Source organism: Struthio camelus, chromosome 9, assembly GCF_040807025.1.
Source record: "Struthio camelus isolate bStrCam1 chromosome 9, bStrCam1.hap1, whole genome shotgun sequence".
Lineage (NCBI taxonomy): Eukaryota > Metazoa > Chordata > Aves > Struthioniformes > Struthionidae > Struthio > Struthio camelus.
The window spans coordinates 16132407-16149855 of NC_090950.1; the positions used below are offsets into that span (position 1 = coordinate 16132407).

The 17449-nt window shown below is 37.6% G+C and overlaps 2 long non-coding RNA genes across 2 annotated transcripts in view; one reads left to right on the plus strand and one right to left on the minus strand.

Moving 5' to 3' along the window:
• LOC138068154 (uncharacterized) overlaps positions 1–17449 on the plus strand; it is a 226772-nt gene that overhangs the window by 86248 nt on the left and 123075 nt on the right. The window contains exons 5-7 of the long non-coding RNA XR_011142809.1: positions 9042–9163; positions 14010–14148; positions 14794–14967. This is a non-coding gene — a long non-coding RNA (uncharacterized lncRNA). The remainder of the gene's footprint in view (positions 1–9041; positions 9164–14009; positions 14149–14793; positions 14968–17449) is intronic.
• Positions 916–7532, minus strand: LOC138068155 (uncharacterized). The gene is made up of 4 exons (XR_011142810.1): positions 7441–7532; positions 5486–5542; positions 2595–2629; positions 916–1565 (listed from the first exon to the last, which is right to left on the minus strand). It is a non-coding gene; the product is annotated as an uncharacterized lncRNA (long non-coding RNA).

Below are 17449 nucleotides of genomic sequence, written 5' to 3' on the forward strand. Positions count from 1 at the left end.
AAATATTGCTACGGTGTCAAAAAGCCTCAGCCAGGCCAGAGAAAACCATGTGGTAAATGAGTCCCTGTGCCACAGTGCTTGTGCTTTAAAAGTCTGCAACGAATTAAGGGATGCAAAGGCCTGCCTGAGGGGTATATAGCTACTGCAGGCAATGATGTTTTGGGTAGGCGGGGCTGAAGCAACCCAGTTTTAATCGATGTGAAGAATGTGTGATGGATGGCAGTGCAATGAGAAAAAGCGGTAAGTTCTAACATGCCCATCTTAAATACTTAAAAATGTAAACAAACTTTCAAAGCTGGGCTTTTCCCAAGCATGCTTGTGTGTGAGTATATCCACATTATACATGCAGCCGCAGATGGTAAGGTAATGCAAATAAATGCAGCAAACTCCATTATTAAGCTTCATCCTAGTGTAGCATAAGTACTTCCCTGTGCAGAAATGAGCTATAGCAATTGATCCTATGTAAAAGTTTTTTTTTTTTTAAAAAAGTAATTTACTGGTAGTTAGAGGGACCACAGATAAAGCTTCCACTTATTAACTTCAAGAATGCACTGCTTATTGCAACATGTGTTTGGAGAATCATAAACTAGTGTAATTTTTCCAAGCTAGAGAATCATAAAAGCTATTTGCCATATCCCTTATGACTAACTAAACTCATTAATGCTGCACCATGCAATGTAAACAGGCTGCTTTCCATGACCTATCTGTCATACCAGTTGTTCAACAGCACAATAACTGGAACAATTGCAGCAACTTTTAACTGTTCTATGGAACATCCAAATTACAACAGTAGGAAAGGTATTTTAGGAAATTTAATTAGAAAGATACCAAAGCATGCAGGTACTTGTACTTTAATTACTCAGAAAGGATAAATTGCTAAATGTATTTCGTGACTTTTTTTTGTTGTTGATCTTTTGTTTGCTTAATGCACACTGGTTCCACAGTGGATTTTTTTGAGCAGAAATTTTGACAAGCACTGCAATAGTCAGTTAAAATTATAAACGTTTTTAAATGTTCTGGAGTCTGTAGTGAAAATATGATGTAAAAATTTAAATACTTCTCCATGATATTTCAATGGTCTCTAATTAAGAAAAATCTGTATCCCTTCCAAGTCCAGCAAAACTTGTGCAAGAAAGAAATGCCTCCTGTGGGTTTCTACAGTGCTGAAAACACAAAGTTATTGTCAACCTTAAGTATTCTAAAACGTAAATCATAGGCTCCAGAAAAATCATTTGTTTTTTTCTCCTGTCTTTGCTATGCATGGGCTCTCAGCTGCCTTGTAGCCCAGCATGTGTAGTGCTTGCTTGTTTTAAACTTTCACTTCTCTTTTCCTGTTATTTCCTACCTCTTCTATGTTCTGCTTTTTCCCTCATCCCTCCCTCTTCCTGTCACCTCTCACTTACTCCGTTTCTCTGCATTTTGCTGGCTCCCCAGCCACAGAGCAGGTTTGGAGCTTTCCTTGACCCTGCTGGGGGGGGTGAAGAGGAAGCGTGACTATTACCCTGAGGAAGCAGCTGTCAGCTACAAAGACGATGAGGAAGTAGCATCCTCCTGCGGCTTCAGGCCTGTTGAAAGAGATGGCCAGAAATCATCTCTGTGATTAAAACAAACGTGCATAAGCCTTGGCAATTCAAGGTAACACCTCTTCTGGCTGTCTTCTCTGCTTGTACGGTGAGGACCTCTTAGCTTTTGCTCCGAGTACGTAGCATGCCAAACTGTATCCACTGTCTTACCAAGGAAGGCCTGCTCCATGGCTCATTCTGTAAAGTCTAAACAACGAACCTGAAATATGTTTGTTTAAAATTCATATGGCTAATGGTTCGATTACCCCTTCTCTCCTCCTGTTCTCTTGACTGGCAAAGATCTCAGAAGAATTTTGCAAACTTTGTCAGCATAAAGTAGTATAGTGTAACATATCATGTATATTTTTTGACACAAATACAGTCTGTTTACTAGCTTTACCTAGTTTCTCTGCAAGATAATGTCAGTTTGCTTGCAGTAATCAAGATCATGGACATGAGACTAAACCAACTAGACTTCCAAAGGACGAAAAAAGGAATAGCTCTATGCCAGCTGCCTCACAGTGTCTGGAGAGGTCCAGGCCTTGACCCCCCAACCTTGGGAATTTACATATAGAGATTTTATTTCTTTTTTATAGGGAGTAGAAAGAAATGGCTACTATTCAAAAGAAAAATGGAGAGCAGCAAATGCTGAATTTCATTTTTAGAAAGATTTTAGGGGGTGATCAAGAGCATGGCATGTTATAAACCTTACGTCTTACATCTGTAAGAGGAAAATTTTTTGAAAAGATCACTGGAACAAGATTATGTTGACAACTGGAAATCTTGTATGGACCCTGGCTTCTGCAGAGGAAAATTCTAAGCAAAAGCGATTCTAAGCAATAGGTTGGAATTCCCTAAGTTTGTAAATAAAGTAATAAATGAAAGAATTATTAGCTCTTCAGGGCTTTGATTGAAATTAAGTATATATCTGTGAACTGAGAAAAGTATTAGCCACTACTGCAAATAGTGCAAAGAGATGTCTCCCTAGCAGGGCTAACACTAGTTTGTCATTTCTCTTACCACTGTCCTTACCTGAATTTGATGCTTTCAATACCGACCAGTTAGTCCTTGGGGGAAATACAGAAAGCAATATGTTATATTATAATATAATATATTAATATAACTCTATGTCACAGTTAAATGTCGTAAAACTTACTTCACCCTGAGGGAAATTGTTCTGATTGCAATGCTTTGAAAGTAGTTATAACATGAAAATGTTTCTGTGTTGAGAGATGAGAGGAAGATGATATCATGAAAAGATAGCTTTAACAATGTTAGCTAACTACTCAACCTCTGTGAAGGCCTTACATACATTTTGTTAGTAATCATTTACTTTCACAAAGTTATGCCTCTCGGTACAATCATTGTCATTGCAGTCAATGTGTCTGGACGTCTCCTTGGGTGTTCATCCTTGGCCAGCTTCTCAAATAAACAATTACAGTCCCATAACAAGCCTATCTGCTCTAAGTGTCATCTGGATATCCAGTAGTTTCACGCTGATAGCGATCTTTTCTTCATTCCCTTAAAAAAAGTCTTATAATGTTCAGTGAATTTCTTGGTAAAAAGAAACTTAAGGAAAACATCAGAGGAAAAGTTTTCAGTTCCAAAACTATGGTACAGATGAAAGACTGTGGATATTATAACAAATTATTTATTTTCATGTTATTTTTTCTTTCAGTTTGGTAATGTCCGTTCTTGTAATTTCATTTAACAATATTAGAACCGTACTGAAGAATGAACTAACGAGAAAGATTAAGGGATAAGTACCTATCCTAAACTGTTTCCTGGCTTTATAAAGCCTATTTCGTTAAAATGCACAGAGTTTTTATATTTCAGGACAAAGGAGATGTAAGAACAATGGGTAATTTGAAAAAAATCAAAATCAAATCTCTTGATACAAGGCATTGCATAATTATTTATGCAAGCACTAACTAGTTAAACTATTAATTCTCTGATTGGTTTGTATAGTAAATCTCCAATTTCTGGATGTTTATACAATTGTAGTTCAGAAAAAAAATATAATGAAATCAATGGGATTACAGTAATTCAGAAGAGTCAGGCCCTGAACTCCGTGATCATGGAATTTTTCAAATGCTTAAATGCAAGTAATGGGACTAGTTGTATATTGCAGGTAAGAGTTTGGCTTACAGCATTAACAGAGTCAGGTCTTATGGGATTTTTATCACCATGACTTAAATTAGAAATTAATAATGATTCTTATTTAAGAATAACGATTCTTAAATTAGAATGAATAATCATGTGCTTAAAACTTATGTCAATAGGAGGAAAATGAAGCCAGATGATTTTAATTGGGTTTCCATGTGTGGAGATGCATTGGGACAGCTGGAAATTTTCTTTTTAATAAAATGCACAAAACTATTCTATTTCAGTATACTACTGTTCTCTCTAAAAGAAATGTAGATAGAGGATATGGAAGGGCAAACAGTTTTTTCTGAGATGTCTATGTGCTTTTGCAACGATTCTGAGTTACTTCCACAACTATGTTTTGTATAGCTATGTATGATAACTTTTCACTGTTAAGGCATATTTCCTACCCTTACCCTGGGGTCTTGCCCCAATGTATTGTGATACAGAAATAAGAATCTGGTTTTCTGCAACTTTTTATTGAATGCATGTGAAAAATAAATGAACAGGGAATGAGTATTTGCCAGTTTTTATGCTGATATGATCTAAATTCTTTGAATACCTTTCCAAATACTGATGCAATATAGCATCACATCTCTCAGCTGTGCAAGAACTTGCAGCTGTAGGTGCACCTGTTTTGCGCTCGTTCCATCTGTTTCCTCTGCATTTGTGCAAAGAAATTTTGATTGAATGATTGTTTTCATTAAAAGTTATACGGCCGTGAAGGTTAGTTTTTCTTGTCAAATATTTAACTTTTAGGTCTTTGTGCCTCTTGGAGTTGAACTGCTTAGCCCAGTAACTCAGGATTTCCTTTTTAAAGGGTGGAACTGTTGAGAAAAGGTATGGTGATTATATTGCTGTGGAAAAGTTCAGTTCAAAACTGTATATTTAAAACCTTGAAAAAATATGTAAAAAATAATCCTAAGGCAAATATATCATGTTATGTAAGTAGATCCAAGAATTAAATCCAAATAAGTATCCATCAGTGGAATCCACATTGCATCATTTATAAGCACAAATTCTCAAGGAAGGGAAATCAGCAAAGAATCATCAAATTCGTTAGACCATAGAGAATTACATCAGTGAAGATCCAGTTCATTTATATTTCAGATCAAAACAATGGAATATTTCCCATGTATGGGAAGCTGGTATTCTGAAGAAGAGAGATGAGGAAGACATTATCAGTAGATAACATTTGATAGTCACCAAGAGAAATGAATACAGCCAGCTCCCAGATACTGTTATGCCATTCACTTAGTGCCCCTAATCAGGTTTTTGTGGTTTAGTGAGATGAGTGTAAAGGTCGTTAAAGCCATTGTGAAATAATGAGAAATATAGATAGTTAAAGCAGATTTGTAGTCATTGTGATACTTAGTTTTGTAATTAACGTGTGCTATTTTCTATTTATGGTCACAAATAACGCATATTACTTTCTGTAATAGTGATTGACACATAGCAAATTGAAACTATTTACCTAATCTTCCTAATACATCTCTGCATTAAACAAGTGGCAAGACAGCTGAATATAAGGAATTAAAGTAAAGCAACCTTCTATTTCAGTTTGTGATAGCTTAGAATTGTAGACTTCAAGGGGTATTTCAGTGGCAGACAACTTATTTCACATGGCACCCTAGGAAGAGGCTTTCATGAGAGCAAATCTCTTGTTCTTTAGGAAACAGCCACAAATAAATCCTTGGAAATCACAGGCTGGTAATATGAATTGTGATTTGCATCATAGTTAAGTCTATGAGGTATCATTATGTTTTTTATATTCTTACCAAAGATACGTAAGATCCATTAACTGATGTGCTGCATTTTTATGAAGATGCATCCTTCTGAAAAGAAAAAAGGTTTATTTGGGGTGGGGGCAATGCTAAGTTATCATTCTCTGTGTATCGGCACATGTACAGATGGATAAACATATACCTGAGGATTTTATAAGTCTCTGTGGTTGAGTCATGACCTAGGTTGTACTCCTTACTGGACAGTTAAGCTGATAAGATTGTTCTTAAGTCGGTACTGGCTAAGATACTTTTAGTGGATTAAAATGAATAAGCAGGCTGAACAGCAGTTTTAAATGTATAAAGAACACTTTGTTCTGCAAGCATCTCCTGCAGCTACCCTGGAAGATTTCTGCTTCATGAATTTTAACTAGTCTAGTTACAGAGGGTACTCGTCATCGATGGGTCATTACAGGTAGGAGCTCTGATATATGTAGAAGTGTCAGAGTAGCAGAAGAGTACATGGCCTTGTACTCTAAGTGCTTCTAATTAGGAAAAGAAACATATGAGTATGCTGAGAAAAGTACCAGGATCAAGAAAAATCTATGCAATAAAACTTCAATATTTATTATGGGTTCATCTGTGGGTTTTTAGCCAATGAATAGAACAAATGTATGCCCTAAAAACATAATTTGGATAAGGTTTTGCCTTGAAGAGGTACAGCGAGAACTCCTTGAGGGCAGAGGAATTTGTGAACTGTAACATTCTAGGATTGACTTGAACAACATTTATTGAGGTTTTTTTCGGCAAAGAAAGTGTATTATTAGTGGAAGTGATAACTGAAGTTTATAGCATTCATAGATCATGAAATGTATTTTCTTTTCTATCAAAAAACCATACAATTTGTACCAAAAGTTTGATGGGCTGCTCGAAGAAGAAAGCCTTTTTATTCTGCCCCTGCTCATCACCAATGTCTTAATTGAGTTTTTTTTTCGCCTGGAATACTGGACTTAAGTGGTCTATTTTGATTCATAGAATTACTAATTGGAAGCACCTGTGCTGATCCTACTTGGTGAATGCTTCGCAGAAATGGAGAGGTCTGCTTTTTCCAAAGGTGATTAGGAATCATTTGAGTGTTGCTATGCAACAGTGTCCTGCACCTGAAATATTCTAGCTTGCAACCTTTGTCCAACGTGTCCAATTCATCATTACTAAGGACAGTACAAAATCTATGGAAAGATCTCAGAAAAAGAAAAGAAAAGAGTGTATGTAAGTCATCTTCATCTCCTCTGAAATTATACTGTTAGAATCTGTTTATGTAGGACTGAAGACTGGAAAACCTGGCAGCTGAAACAAATCACTTTCTTTGGTTGAATTTCATTTAGAAGCTGAAGCTGAAAACTGAGTTCAGCATCTTTCCTGATTCCTCAGAGCTGAGACAGCTGCAATAACAGTAAATTTCAATTAGGTGTTATTTATGACTTTCACCTTAGAGGATACGTAGAAAAGGTCAGGATCCCCTGGCCAGTGACTCTAGCACTGTGCAAGAGCTGTCAACTTTAGAGCAGTGACTTGTTTCTAATGAGGAAAAGAAAGCCAAGAAAGAGGGATGAATGGGGGAAGACAGAAAGAGGTAACCTCTGTACTGCTTCCTTTTCTGTTGCCCGTTCACCAGTCTCAAAGACTTCAGGCAGGTTAGTTCAAGCATGGGAAAGAGATCTAGTAACATCCGAGCAGAACTACAGTGCAGCAGAACCCACGCCTGCAGTCCACATCGGCCCATCTAAAGCAGCTGAGCAGCAGCATGCATGGCAATCAATAAAAGCTGACTGACTGTTCGCGTAACGAGTCTGTGCTGAAGCCCGTGCCACAGCTATGTCTTCACTGCTCTGGAGAACTGATTCAGATCAAAGATGGCTTGGCTGTGTCAATCTGTACTTTCCTACGTAAGTGTAGCTGTACTAGAAAGACTGGGAGAAAAGAGGTGAAAGACACCCCAAATTTAGACTTACTTTATGGGAGTTTTCAGGCAGGAAAGCAGCTCTGTGCTCCTGTTGTTACTTCCTAATTCTGTGGAGCACAAAGCACTTCTATGAGGCTGTTAGAGTCTCTGCGTTACTTTCTTTCTCTGGGACCCGGAAAGGAGGAGCATGGCGCATAATGCTTCCCTGACACAGGGCTGCAAAAGCAGGCATTTTCTGTTCTGTTCAAAGAATGCATTGAAATGCACCCAAACATTTTTAAATCCACGGGTTTTTTTTTGGTCTGCTTTTTAGCCAGTCCTATAATATGCCCTAGCTGATTTACAGCAATTTGGAAAAAGTATGGGTCTCATTCAAACCACTGTGAAGTGCTTGGAGCAATTGCTTGTTTTATCTGGATTTTGTGATGCTCACTGGCCAGACTGTAGCTGCAAGAGCAAGGAAACTGATGATGGGGAGATGTGGGGGAATTTTAATACATTCTTGAGGCTAAGCAGATGAATAGCTATCTCTGTTTGGAAAAGCCTGTCCATGGCCAGAACATTATGCAGTGTAAAAGGAAGGTCATCCTACTCAGTAAGTTTTACAGTTACTTAAAGAAGACCTTTCTTTTCTTTCCCCCCCCCTCTGTTCTAGCAAAGATTGACACAACCCCTTTCATGCTCTTGAGACCAATCAGTCAGTCTCCAATCATTCAGTTTCCTCTTGAAACTACTTTCAGAAATTCCTTGAGGGGAGAGGACGCTTTAACAGCGGCAGTAGGAGAAATGGTTTTTGAAAAGATGCATTACAGAATTTAAATGAAAAGAAACTATGTTAGAGAAGTCCATTAAAAATTGGCTTTCTCAGCAAAACAGAGACCTTAACTTAAATTATCTGCTTTAGATTTCAGGTTATTTCTACCTATTTGTTTTTATAGCACTTTGACCTTTTATACTTCTGTACTTGAAGATTTCCTTTTTTACACTTTTAATTGGTTTTCTGCACTTTAAATGCTTTAAGTTAGACAAAGAGATGTGGTATAGGTAATTTATTTTGTGGAACTCTGTAGAGCTAGAACAATGCTTAAGAATTCTGTTTATTGGTGTTCACTCAGATTGGATTACAAACACAAACTTGGTTTAGCTCCACTAACTGAGGTAGTGTGCCAGCCTGGCTTATCCCAGTAGGCAACTTACTCAGTTTAATGTGTTCTATTACTTAATAGTACCTGTCACCCGTGCTGAAACCTTTGTGTCATCCTTAGGTGTTTTGTTTTTTAAAGCTAAATTCTACTGCTCTCCAAATAGTTTTGAGGGCAACTGGTGTCAATTACATTTAATTTACTACATGTGGTAAGTATTTCATCATCCAATGAGGCAAGATTTTTCAGGAGACATAACATTTTCTCTTAAACCAACTGGTATAACCAGGAAAGAAGTTCTTCTGACACTTAAGCCCTTCTTTAGGCCCCCAAATGTTATTAACAAAAGCATATACTTTTTTAGCTCTGAAAAAGTGTGCTCCAATGGTTGCTTGTTTTTCCTCTGTTGTATCAGTTGGGCCTACTAAAAGATGCTATTTCTCCTCAGAAATCTTGCTTCACTTGCGTCTGTGGTCCAACACAACTTTCTGTAACTTTCATTGTCTAGGTCACTAATGAAACCACCCGAGGGCTCTGACAACCAGCAGCCCCAAACATTTAAAGAGACCTACGGCAATAACTCGGGCTGGAGTCCCATAGGAGACATACTCATTTCTTGAGAAGAACTAGGTAAGCTGGGGGTGATTTTGACCAAGTGTTTTATGAAAACTTTTGAGGAGCAGAAGGGACATGGGTGAAAAATAAGGATCCCCTAAAACATAGTAGCTTGATTTCAAAAAGAACGCATGTCGATTACTAACGATTGAATCAGGGCATGGCAGTTTATTCTTTGTTGTTACCCAAAGTTCGATGATGTCTGTAGCCATTTAGAAAACTTTTTTAACTTTTGGAATTATTTTGCTTCTTGGAGTCAAGAAAATATCATACAAACCCTATTTTTTATTAGATGTGTAATAGTTTCATTCATACAATTAAAAAAAAACAACTGACAGAGGAGCCAACACTTGAAGAAACTGGGAAATTTTGAAGCTATGTACGAAAAATACCCCTCTCTGTGCAATGTTCTTTTATTTAAGCATTGTTGATTTATTCTGTCTAATCATTTATTCTACATGGCAGTAAATGCCTTTGCACACACAAAAAGGTGAAATGTTTTGCCGTGGAAGATGTGTACCTGCAGGACAAACTTATTTAAATGGTGCCCTAGTTTTGGTAAGTTCCTCAAATTACATATTGTAACAACTACAGCTGAGGTAGACTTGAAATATGAAGTCTCTAATACTAATTTAAAATTAAATAGGATAGCAGTGAAGTGGCACAAATAAACTATCTGAGAAATCCACTGGGCCTCATATTTTTTTTCTTATTTCTCTAGGAAATACCTCTACTATTGTCAATGGAAGCTATGAGGATATAAAGGATATAAATTTGTTTCTACAAGCATACAAACAGATTGCTCTAATAGTTTGTGTACAAACATTTGTCTGTAGAAACAAATTTATATTAGAATAAAGCAGCCCAGGGTAGGTTCTGTGCAAAAAACCTATTGTGTTTGTAGTTTACATAGTCTGATAAATAGCATGATAGGGGAGAAAAGCAGAAAAGTGTTTGTAATCTGTAAAATATCAAATCAAAGAGGAAATAGAAGGTCTGCCTGCTAAGGGCAGACTGTGATTCCCTTAACCATACGAGTGAGCAACAGTACTGCCACTCAAGTAAGTGATCCTAGTGGGAAAAATAGGAATAAGCAGTATAGTAAGTTGTGTAATTTTTATAAGTAGTTGTTCATCTATGAATCTCTTGGTTTGTGACTGGGTTATATGAAGCTTTTCCTCTAGAGAGAGAATTCTAGAACCTGTAAAGGAATATCTTGATACCAAACACCACTACATGTGACATGTAATAATGCTTGGTAACAGCTGTAAATAACCTGCTTCTTCTGGAGAAGTCTAACATGGCTATTAGCTTACAGTGCAATGTATTTATCCATTCATTTAAATGTACAAGATAATTTGAGGGAAAATTAACATGTCAGATTGAACTGGTACAGAAATGCTTTTATTTAGAAAGAGTATAGAAGTTCTCAAGTGTAAATAAATACCTACTTGTATTTAAGGTCAGCAAGAGCTGTATATTTGCTGCTCCCTGAATTAATAGAAGTAATTTTGTACAATTTTCTCTAAGAGGTTTAAAGAGAGAAGCTGCTTTAGCTTTCAGAACTTCAGTTCCTTCTGGGTCTTGCTTGTCGTCTTTTCTGACCTAGAAAAATCTAACTTGTTTTGGAAAATACTTAACTGTTTTCTCCAAGGTTGCAAAAAGAGAGGCGTAAGCTTGGCCAAAAAGAGGATTCTTTCATGTTGTTATGATGCTGGTTCTTCACTCTAATGTAGAAGAGCTTGCTGCTGGGGCAAGTCTTTTCAAACCCCCCACGTTATATGCCACTGTCTCCCTGCAGCCAACTAACCTGAATAATGACGCTGTATTTACTCTTTCCTGAAATAATGTTTTCTAAAAGCTAATGTGAACAATCACAAAATACCACGCACCCACAAGATAAGTGTTATTGAAAAAAACTAATAAACTTTTTTTTTTTCCTTGTGGTCTGGAAACAAACAGAGATATAAGGTAAATTTGAAGGCGAGGGTGGGTGCTGTGAGGGAAAGGAAGGATTTTGCATAAGCTTATTTTACCTCGGGGAGGCTAATTTCCCCGTGTTATTCTATTGATGATGATGGCAGACAAGCTCCTTCAGAAATGCACAATCTGGATCCTACTCTTGTCTGCTCTCAGGAGGAGTCTGCCTCTGTTCATTGAATGTACAGAAAACCTGCGGATGTTAACCTCCCTGGGTCAAAGAAAGACTCTCTAAATATTGCCATGCTGCTACTTCCATTTTGGAAAACAGAAGTAGCGCTCTGTGCTGTGATATGAGATCATGCAAAAGCTTAGAGATAGGCAAAATATACTGGGCCACTGACCTCTTTGGACAGCTTTAGAAGTATCTGAAGCTGGTTGTCAGGATCTGATATCTTTTGTGCAGGAAAAGTGAACAGGTTTTTTGTGTGTCTTTTTTTTAGTATACTTTCTTCCTCTCTGGTGGCTGGAAATGCTGTCTTGGCGTTTAACAGACATGCTTTATTTTTGAGTAATTCCTAAGTACCCAGAACTTAATAATTATTCTTTCATTTGTTTCACAAGTCAAAATTCCTCATATGTCCTAATTAAGATTAACCTATCTCACAGAGCTACTACCTGGCACAGAGCACCACTGAATCCACTGCTCTTTGCAGGACCCCTGCAAGGGTCATTAGAATAGGTATAGAGGCAACAGAAAATTTAAACCAAACCAATGTGTTTATTAGAACTTAATGTTATACAGCTACTTTGTAATGCACAAGCCTTAAGATAACAGGAATTAACTGAAATCATTTCAACTGTCATATTACTATGAAAAGTTACCCTGCCTTTTTCTCCATAAAAATTGTAGGTGCCATTGGGCGTGGGTAGAGATTACACTAACAGTCTCTGATATGGCACAGAATAAACACATCTATCTGTGTGTGTGCCACTTCTTCATGCCCTTGCATATTGACCTTGACTTTGTAGACCTTCTCTAAATGAGAGGCCTTAATTTAGCCTTGTCTTCATTAATGTGCTATTATTTAAGTTGACATTGTAATTTTAACCTAGTTAAATACAGATGTCACCTGAGCTATTTACAGTATGCTTAAACATTTTAGTGTACAAGGGAAATAATAGGATCCCATCTGTACTACAACAGTCAACTGTGTAGCAGGGAATAACAATGTTCTAATCAGTTTACTGGGTTAATTATAGTTGCGGGAATGATGAAACTCAAGAGAGACAGTGAGAAGGGACTGGGATTTTTAATTTCACATAGACACTTCTTTTCCAGCAAGCGGTTTGACATCGTGTGGCCATTCCACACAGGCTTCTTGGCAGCCATCAAACAGTTATTTAGATAGAATATCCTACGTTATATCAGAATATTTTCTGCTATTGATTGCATGACTGGTGTTCTCTGTTCTTCCCGTGCAAGCCTACCTTTGAACATTATTTGTATCCTTTTTTTGGTCATTTTTCCTCATTGACTATAAAAGGAGATTAAAGTCTGAATAATTAATTTTCCCTCTTTTAGAAACAGCTGAACAGGCCACCTGCTTTGGTTCATTTAAGGGTGAACAGCAATCTCTGTGTCGTACCCATGTTGGGCCAGACATAATCTTCGGTTACAGTTGTGCACCTCCACTGAATTCAGCAGTGGCTGAAATTAACTCCTACAAAAATAGGAGTTATATGCTGAGTGCAGGTTTCATACAGATTACCAGTGAGCGGGGGCATGTTATAATGGCAATCATAGTCGTTACTGTTTCATTGGCTGCACTGAACAGTCTGTAGAAATTCACTAACAAAACAACTTGCTGCTGTGTGAATTCTTTTAGTCTGTTTTTCTGTATTTTCCTTGATTATATGCTTAATGGATCTACAGCACAACAGGAAAAATTTAGCCCATTTTTTCCGATAGTGTAAATATGACTGGTGGAGGAAGTAGTGAGAAGAGGAACACAAAAGGAAAACATCGATAGATAGAAATGCAGTTCAGCATTTGGACAAAGATTTCCCCTAATATCATATTAGGGGAATATCTATTAGGGGAATATCATATTAGGGGAATATCAATTAGTCTGTACATATGATGAGCCATAAGTTAATTGTGTCATTAGTTTGGTCAGAGTAAAAAATGCAGGACTTGATCTTAAGAACTAGTTTCAGTAACTCTCAAGGTAGCAAAATGAAGTCATTCATTCCCTTTACTCTTTAGTAATATATTACTATTACACGTGGCAGCTTGTTTCTAATTCTTTTAGGATTACTCTCATTTCTCCAAAGACTTGCCAGTGAGATGCAATAAAGCCAGCTTGGGCAGGTTACAATTTGCCTCCCACATCAATATAACAGCTGTGGCAAAACTGTGAACTCCTAGAGCGCTGCTTACCTTGGAGAAGGCAGTTGCCTGCTCCACCCAAATTCACACTCCTGATGAGTTGGTCTAGAGCTGGGGGTTGAGGGCTTGTTAAAGTTGTGACCTGTCTTTCTGTCACTTCCCCCTTTCCAGACGTTCATTGCCAGGGAGCTCCTTTCTGGCACTCAGTAGCTGGCAAGATCATCTTTCAAAATGACCATGGAAACTTGGCAGGAAACGCTCCCCAAAGCCTGAATTTCCGTGGTAGGTTGCACACCTTAAGGGATTGCCTGTGCACCAGCTGTGTCTGGCCTACTTGCTGTTAGACAAACAAATGCAGTCCTGGGTTTGTCTTCTTTCTTCAGATTTGCCTTTGATATTAGACAAACAGAAGGATGAAAAATAGTATGCAAGTTTTTTGCAGTAAAACAGAAGTCTAAACTTTTGCTTATGAAAGTGAAAACAGTTATAATAGAGGAAATTAAAACACAGGTTCTGAGCACATGACACAAAATCTCTCTCTTATTTCAGGTGTCTCAGCTGTGGAGGGTGAGGCAGCTAAGGAGTACTTTGTTACTTCAGTACACTTTGGAGAAACTAATGTTAAGGTCAGTTTGGAAGAAGAGGAGGGAACTATCTGGAAATCTAAGTCTTCTCTTCTTATGCACAGGTTGGCAGCTGCCTGAGATCCCTTTCTTCAATGATTGTTTTTCTGTCTTCATCCGCTCCTCACTCTTTTTCCCATAAAATGAAGGTGTATCTCTGACTTCTGCTCAGAGGACTTATCATTATGCGTTCTTGCGTAAACTTTCAATAGTATTCATTCATATTGGAATAAGCTTTTAATCTTATTTAAAGGTTAAATAAATACACCACTTGTCCTCCTCTGCTCCACAATTCCTAGCTCAAGGTGAGATTGTTTTCTGTTGAAGCACTATGTATTTGTCACTCCAGGAGGCAGGATCCTAGATGTGATTCTCTTAGTTAAGAGAAGCTTACTAGCAATAGCTTTGGGATAGCAATGGTTTATAGGAGAGGGGTGTACTGCAGAATTTTCTTTCCAGCTTTCTCAGGGTATTTTGTATATGTGAACAAAAAGAGCTCTTGATAATTTGAAACATGAAGGGCTAGTGGGAGAGGTAGAAAAATAGGAGTTAAACAAAAAATGTTGGCAACAGCCAGTATATCTGAGCTAATTTGATCTAAGTATTTGCTTGCTTGTGTCTTATGTAAAGTTTTGTTAATATATGTTAAAGATTGCCTTTTTCCACCTGCTTTAATAAATCAAGGATCTCTTTCCTCCTTTCCCCTCTAGTGATCATCTTTCTTTGCTGTCCTGTGAACCTATGAAGCCTTCTCTGAGGAGCAGGAAACAGCAGCTTCTTGAGCTCTTCTTTGTGTGGTGCTGACCTGCTGCTGTTCCTGGAGAGAAATTCTCAGATATATGGCACCCGCATACCTCCTAGCAAAAAGAATCAGGATCCTGGAGGTAAGACTGGAAAATGCAGAAGAGTAGCCTGCTAGAGAAACAGTGCCTCTTTCTTGGCCTGGGAAAAGGACTCACCAGATCAGCATGTGTTAGGGAATTGAATTCAGGCCTCCTGAATCTGGTGAACTGTCCACAAGCTACAAGTAATTGCTTGGTCATTCAATTAAAGATGCTGGAGCTGGTAAATCATTAGAATAATCTCTAGAATGTCACTGTAGGATCAGACTTCGGCGCTCTTGCCTAGACTGATACTTACTGTTTTATTTTGCTGGGATTAGAATCAAGCAAGTGTGAAATTCTGTAGCATAAAATTAAATTGAATCTGTTCAGAAATAATTAAGTTTTACCTAACACATACCTGACAAGCTGGAACCATGCTGAGATCAAAATACGGGGTGAAGGTAGAAACTAATGGCTGCGATTCTCTAGGTTGGATAGAGGCAGTCATACCATATGAATATGAAGGCACAATTCCTTATTAAATCAAGGCTTGTACCTTTGTTATTTAATCTGCTACTGTGTCCTCACTGCATTGTTCTCCAGACATTCAATCCTTGTCTTGTTAAGTGTTTGTTCTGATCTTTCTCCTCTGTTTCTGCTCTTAACGTCCCCCCCCCCCCCGCCTTCCATCCTTTGGGATCACTAGCATTCACGTTCTAAAGGGATTCAAAAGATAATGTTACTATTCTGAAGAAAACAAGCTGGATGAAATTATGGCTTTACCCTGTTCTTACCTCCGCTAGGAAAAGTAGAGTTTGTACTGCTATGTTATGTATTAAAATCCCTGCATTGCCATGTTGAACACGGGGTCGCAGCTGCCTGGAATCCTTCAGCCTGTTGCCTGGCTTCTTAACTGCAGAGGCTTAAGTGAGTTTCTGAGCCATTATGCAATTGAAAATAATGTTCATTCCTGATTGCAGAAGAAGGGACGCTAGAGAAAAAATATAGTATTTTGATAAGTGGGACGTTTATTGTTTTTTCTTTTGTGTGGCTCAGGAGCATAAGAAGTTTGGCCCTTCTAAAGGGAAAGAGATTAAAATGTGAGTGCAAATTCACCTTTACTGTATATATATATTCTCTCAATTTTTGTGTCTGGTCATAAATGGGACTAATTTTTTGCTAATATGCATAGAATTCTCTTTATATTCCCACAAAGAAAAGAGCAGTGTGTTACAGAGCCTATTCACTACTAATCTTGTGCAAAAGAGGATGCTTAAGCTGCTGATTAGCTATACATAACTTTATTACCCCTTCGGACTGCATGACGTATTTTTCATAAATGAAGAAAGTATAATTTAAAGGTCTTGGTGAAGTTGAATCTTTGTTCCCAAAGTAAGTACACCCTCAAGCCACAGTAATTCTGTCACAGAGTCATCAACGTCACATTCAATGTCTGCATCTTTTTTGTATTGCTGTTATTTTGAAAACAGAATTGCTAGTAGAAGCTCCTTTCCACATTACTTCAAATAAACAAAACAATCTTACACTCTATCTTTTAAAGGACAATTGCTTAGGAGAGGATTTTTTGGTTTCTGTTTTTCTTCCTATAGCTCTGCACCACTCTCCAGTCTCTACAGCTTTTAGCTGCAGCTTAATGCAAGAATAGTAAAGGTGGTAGGAAGCTTAGGCTGAAAAATGATGTAGCACAGGAATTGAATATTCCTATAGTTCTGCTTTCACATGGTAGATTCTGGTAGGAAATAGTACTTTAAAGTAGTTCTGGGCTTTGAATTTATCAACATAAAAATGAGTATATGTATTTAAATAATGTACTTTAAATAGGAAGTCTGAAAATGTGTTCTCAAAGAAAAATAATTCATCCCACTTGGAAAAATGCTTTTGAATTGGCTTAATATCAGAGGTCAACCACAGAAGTTTCCATACCTCTCCTGTAAGGGTAAATATTAGTAGTGACTTACAAATTAAATTGTTTGCATGATTACATACAAGGTCCTGAAAAATGCACTAGAGTTTTAACAGATTTAACACAGTCTTGCTATGAAGTGTTTGCTGCCCTTACTGAGCAGTCACTGAAGAGTTTCTGTGTTAACCTGATGCAGAAGGTATTCCTTCTGAGTAGTCTGAAGAGCTGCAGTAAGCCACAGTAAGAAGCTGAAATCTCAGTTCTTGGGAACAGCAATTAAATATTTTTTAAGCACTCACATTAGAGTACTGAAATTTTATTGCTCTCAGTAGCTGCTCCACCTTTGCGTGGATGTTACCACGTGGTTACAATTTTCTCATAATAGGATCAAGGGATTTTAAAGCTTATCCAGTTTGTGTTTGTCTGCCTTAGTTCAGAACCTAGGACTTTCTACTTCCCTTTCGCATCTTGCTGAAATGTTAAAGAAATAGTATGCCTGTTTCAAACCCTTATTCCTTTGTATAAGTATTTTGCTACTTACTAGACTCTGGTTAGCACAGAGGAAGCTGCAGAAAACAAGCAGTTCTAGCCGTGAGGAGACTGAGTAGGAACATATTG